This window comes from Lepidochelys kempii, chromosome 2, assembly GCF_965140265.1.
Source record: "Lepidochelys kempii isolate rLepKem1 chromosome 2, rLepKem1.hap2, whole genome shotgun sequence".
In the NCBI taxonomy this organism is placed as follows: domain Eukaryota; kingdom Metazoa; phylum Chordata; order Testudines; family Cheloniidae; genus Lepidochelys; species Lepidochelys kempii.
The window spans coordinates 176656509-176662508 of NC_133257.1; the positions used below are offsets into that span (position 1 = coordinate 176656509).

The window sequence follows — 6000 nt, forward strand, 5'->3', positions numbered from 1 at the left end:
AGCACACTGCTTTTTAAGTTTATTTCTGGTGCTGGCAAATGGAAATAAACATAGCACCTATGTATCCCGGTGATGTGTGTATTTCAGAGACAGGAACAAGCCAAGTACAGACTGCAGCCAGAATACATGCTGTACTCCATTTACAAAAAACAAACACTAGACAGAGGAATGATAATCCCTTCTTAGTGGAAAATCCAAATTTTCAAAATGAATCCCCAATCTAAAATGAATTACTGTAATAACTACAATCCTAGTATGGTCACTGATCAGAAAGGCACAACTGACAGCCTGCTGTGTGACATTTTTGGTAAAGCAGTTCCATATCCCCTAATTGCTGCTCTCTTCCTATAGGGATACGTGCCCCACTGAATCAGATAGCAGGATATTAAATGTATGAACAAGAGGGTAGCAGAAGGATTCTCCTTTAGTCTGAGTGATTGTTGTACAGCCTCTCTACGCACTTCAGCTGAGTGCAGCGTAAAAAGGTACTACTGCAGCTCTAAATTGAAGGATACAAAAAACTAGATCCAGGCCAAATTATTTTTCTGCAACTATTAAAAACAAATTACACAGGCTGTGGTGCAAACTGAAGCCAAATTAACTGTATGTGCACATGCTATGCTAAATGATAAAAGCAGTATCTGACCGTTTTACAAGCTATATTTTTATGGCTATGCCAATTGATCTTAACATACTTAAAATAAGTGGTGACAATTCAACTGCCTATGACAAGTGATAAAAGACTTAAAATGTTATGATGTAATAACAAAAATAAACGTAGCAATTATACGATTATCTCAGAACAACATAGAGAAAAAAAGCAAACAGTTTATGTTTAAAAATGTGCTGCATTATCAAGGAGCCAGAAACTGAAGGGAGGGGAGCCCAGATAATAATAAACATCATCAAAAATCCAGTATGGGACTCTTTATTGTAACCTCTATGTTCCCATTCTCAAAGTGAGGCCAACTACTGATGGCATGTAACTCACAATAATTCTACATTATTTGCTTGCTAGTGAAATTCAGGTGACAATCGTTAAGCAAATAATCAAACACATCCTACATGCTGTCCTGAGAACAAGATCCACTCCACCGTTTCCCGCTCCCCATCAACACAAGCATCCAACACACAGCATACATATGGCTTTCCATTTCCCTTCCCAGATCGGGCAACCCCAAACCAGCGATGGGACTGAAAGATGCCCTGAAACAAATGACATGGCACACACGCGCACACACACACACACAACCCCTGCCACTGCATCTTGAGTTCTGTATCAAAGGGGTGAGGCAAAGCTACACATTTGCCATCCTAACCCTTCAGCCAATCATCTCTACCTGTTTCAGTCCAACAAAACAAATTGCCTGGGGGAAGGGGGGCTTCTTTGTTGTATGACCTGCCAGCCCATGCACGCTAATATAGCCAGCAGCATGGACCATTTACCAGAAGGCCCACGTCTTAATAGACAACCGGGTCCCTTCCCTCATTGACAAGAGCCCACCCTTCCCCAAACCAAGCAAGCTATGAACGTTATTGCTGCCTTTTTACCAACACCCAGGCTGTGCATCTGACTCCCCACACCCCCCGGTTTGCAGAGACAACCTGTCATGGGGGGGGGGGGAGGGGCGGGCAACTACCTCTCCCCACCCACCCCCACCCCCCGCCTCCCCGACTTGTACCAGGAGTAAAATTAAGCCTCCCCAGGGGCGTCCAGGGCCTTTTCTTCCCCTAAGAGTCGAGGGAAGAAGAGCCCATCCCGCCGCGAGCGGCTGTGCCTGGGGCGGGGGCGGAGACGGGAGGGAGGGAGAGGCAGCAGCCCCCTACCTGGAGGATGCCGGCCCGGGCACAGATCATGCTCCCCCGCGCAGGAGCCAGGGCGGGTTTTAGATCCCACACGTGCGGCTCCTGGGCAGGCGCGCGGCAGCCCGGGGCCGCGGGAGAGCTCAGCGCCCGGCCCGCGCCGCGTCCCCTCAGCGCCGGCGGGGTGCGGGTGTCAGTCCCGGCGGAGACGCCCCACAGTCCAGCAGCACCGGCAGCCGCACTGGTACGCCTGCAACGCTAATGCCGCTGCCGCTGCCTGCTCCCTCCTCCTCCTCCCCCCCCCCCCAGCCCTACCTCCAGCCTCCCTCCCCTCCGCCCCTCTCCGGGTACCCGGCGGATGGAGCCAACCGCAAGCCGCGGCTCGCACTCCTCAGCGCCACCCGGCCCTTCCCCGGCTCCGGCTCCTCCTCCCCCGCCCGCACACACCACCAGCCTGTGCTGAGTCTTCCCCCATCGCACGTATCGACTCCAGCACACTCACACGCCTGCATGGACGCGTGTCGTGGTCCAGCACGCTCCAGGAGTGACACCGCTTTGGAATACACCTCCCCACACAGAGATGTAACGCACGCACACACACAGGACTTGGGACCCAAGACCCCCCCCAACCAGGCTCCAACGCACACCTTTCGCCCTGAGCATGGTAGTTCACGGCCACCCCTTCCTCCTCGCAAATGGAATGGCACGCACGTGCACACCCGACACCTCTGCAGCCATAAGGTCCAAGTCACACCTAATTCCCTCGCGGAATTCACCACTTCCCCGCCCCCTTCACGCATAGAATCCGGGACACGCTCATTTAATGCAGCACGCACAGGATTACACACAGAATCCAACGAACGCACACTCGGATTCCATCCATCTCACCCATACACACACTGGCTCTGAGTCAGCTCTCTCGGCTACGCTGGCACAAATGGGCAGTAACTATTGCAATCAAAGGGGTTAGCCTGGTGTAAGTGAGAGCAGCACCAGGCCAAATGAGTCCAGCTTGCCTTCTTCTCCATTTCCTTATATTGTTTTCAGATCCCTCCCAATGGCTCTCCCCTAGCCCGTTATCCTCATGGGTGCTCATCATCAATTTCTTTCTCTCACACAAAAGAGACCTATCTGAAATGATAGCCCGGGAAGGCACGGTTCCTGCTTTAGCAGCTGTACCTCCCTCTCTTGGGGACCACGCACCATTCAATTTCCTTCCTATCTAATTGGGGATCTCTGCGCTCTCTCCTCCCCCACGCTCCCAGTACTGAGAGCATTTTACGAGTTGCACTTCTTGACAAAGAAAGGTGGAGATCTCCAGCTGTAACGGGCAGCGTACTGGTTGCAAACCACAGCTAATGAACTGTGAAAAGGTGGCACGCACTCATTACGCCCATGTAGGTTCCGCATTTGTGCTAGCATCGAACTCCTGCATCAATCAACTCACCAAAAATAGACAAGAAATGCTGCTGGGGGTTTCCAGTGAGCATCCACAGACAAGGTATTGTATATGCATCCATCTGGTGAAGGAAAAGAAGGAAGGCACTTCCGCAAAATATCTGCTTCGGGTTTCAGCTAGAATAGATGAAAGATAGATGGCTTTCTAAAATTCTGCTTCCACACTCAACCCGAACAAGTATTTTTTTTTAAATCAGCATGTAAAATATCATTAGTGTTTTCATTCATCCTGGTGAAGAGCAGCTGAGTATGTTTTTTGATTAAACTGGCAAATTTTCATGGCAATTTTGCCAGGCTCACATAGAACTTAATTTGTAACCTGACTCCATAGATTCAGAGGAAGTGACAAAAAAAATTGCACAGGTGTTCCCAGTAGGGTTTAATTCATGGTCAAGGTTGAGCAGTGGTTTCTATACCTAAGCCCCTATTTTTAATCATCTATCAATTCTTTCAGGACTGAAATTTACCCTGGTTGGTATCACCCCAAGGGTAGTTTTTCTTCGGAAAGGCTTGAAATCAATCGGCTTAGTTATTTTTTAGTTCAAGATTTTTCTAAAATATTCTTTTCCCATTGTGAAAAACGTTCTGGCATTTTATATCAACTAATTTATCTTAAAAAAGAAAATAAAACAGGAGAAAAAGTTGAAACTTGGCATGAGCATAGTCTTCACCAACGAAAGAAAGTCAAGCCAAGCTTGGGGGAAAATGGTTTAATATTTTAATCACCCTTAAATTATGGGATTACATAACCTGTGCAATAGGTCTATAAAATCATGAATGGGGTGGGGGGGAAAGTATTATTTACCCTTTTCCACAATACAGAAACCAGAAGCCACGCAATGAAATGAATATGCAGCAGGTTTAATACAAAAAGTAGGTAGTACTTTTTCCACACAATGCACAATTAATCTGTGGAACTCATTGCCAGTGGATAGTGTGAAGATCAAAAGTATAACTGGGTTAAAAAAAAACCAAAAACACCTAGATAAATTTATGGAAGATAGGTTCATCAATCGCTATCAGCCATGATGTTCAGGGATATAACCCCACGCTCGGGGTGACACTAAACTTCTAACTGCCAGAAGCTGAGAGAGCAAGACACGGGTGGATCTCTCCAAAATTTCCCTGTTCTGTATACTCCCCCTGAAGATCTGGTACTGGCCATTTTTGTAGACAGGATACTGGGTAAATGGACCACTGGTTTGACCAAGTATGTCAGTTCTTAGGTAATATACCCCAATTCAAAATAAACATAATGCACAAAAGTAACATATGTAACTGTGCTAGGTGCAGTACAAAAATAAAGTAAGAGACAGTCACTACCCCAGTGAGGTAAAATCTAAAGCCCTGACCCTACAAAAGACACATATACAGGAGGTGAAAACAGAGGCAGAGTTGAAATGACTTGCCCAATGTCACGTAGCAGGTCACTGGAAGAGCTGAGAATAGAACCAAAATTTCTTGACTCCCAGTCCAATGTATTATCTATTAGACCACACTGACTGCCCAACAAATTGAACTTTTTTTTTTAAATCCTGGAATGTTCCTGATGTAACTCGATGTTGTGCGTTTTCTTCTAACAAATTTTCTTTCCAACTGCAGAAATGTATAGAAATGGAATACAACGTCTCCCAATATAAAAAGGCAGCAGATTTTTATTCTACAAGTTTCTGTGCACACAAATGTCATTTTACAGATTAACACAGCAGCGTGTGCACGTTGAGGGTGTTCCTGTGAATCAATATAATCTTAGGAGAGCATCAGAAAAGCTGTCAAATTACTGAGGAGGTCATCACAGCCAACGAAGGTCCCAGAGACAAGTAATTTAGCAAGATTTTATTATCTGTGTTTAAAGAGCACAAAATTATTTTAGAAGCAGTAAAAGCATTGCAACTATGGAAGCCAAAGCAATGATGCAAGGGCATCAGATGAATGCCTGAGGGCAGGGATATGACTAGCAATTTGAAATATGTACACATATTCTGGCCACCCCAGCACCCTCCTCCAACACTAAACCAAACTGGCCATTACACACAGAATGATCCCTAACACAGTTGAGTGCAGTTAGTTACAGAGATCTAGCAATGAAATAATTAAACCTAATGATCTCCCAGAAAGTTGTGTGCTGTGCTATACTATACATGCCTGCCTACAGTACACCCATTCGACCAGTTGTAAACGGATTGCCTCAGGGTCAGGCAGGGATTCCTCATGTCACCATAACACATGGGACATGGGGAGAATCTTATTTTTCCACTTTCTCAATCATTCAATACAAGCAACCTTTAAAAGTTGGAAAGTGGACAAGAGAGAGAGCTAAAATTTCACCCAGTTATACCAATTCCTGTGCTCACGACACCTGAAATGAGCACAAATTTCACAGCAATAACTTTTCTATGTTTCTGAATTAGCTAAAATGGAGAAATCAATAGTGCAAGTGCTCTAAAATACACACTGCTAAATCCAGCAATCCTTACTCAGCACTCAATTCTGCCTTTGTAGAGGCAAGCCTAATGTCAGGGTCAGGGCTGAGCCACATCGCACCACAAAGCACAGTGCCTTCCCAAGTTCCTTGGAACACAAAAGAAATGTGCCTCTTAAGGGAACACACCATGCATTCTACTCCATGGCCAGCCAACTTCTTCTAGACCTGACTTGCCACACTTTGTGGTTGATAATGGCCCTAACCCCATACAAACCATTCAATGCTCTTCAATAGTGTGGAAAATGCACTTCTGA

The 6000-nt window shown here is 46.1% G+C and overlaps 1 protein-coding gene across 6 annotated transcripts in view; it reads right to left on the bottom strand.

The window, feature by feature from the left end:
* Window positions 1-2045, bottom strand: part of HECW1 (HECT, C2 and WW domain containing E3 ubiquitin protein ligase 1) — a 353016-nt gene extending 350971 nt beyond the window's left edge. For all 6 annotated transcript variants that reach the window (XR_012157436.1, XM_073332820.1, XM_073332821.1 and 3 more), the window contains exon 1: window positions 1828-2045. The gene's annotated coding sequence lies outside the window, so the exon portion shown is untranslated. The remainder of the gene's footprint in view (window positions 1-1827) is intronic.
* Window positions 2046-6000: the final 3955 nt, after the last annotated feature.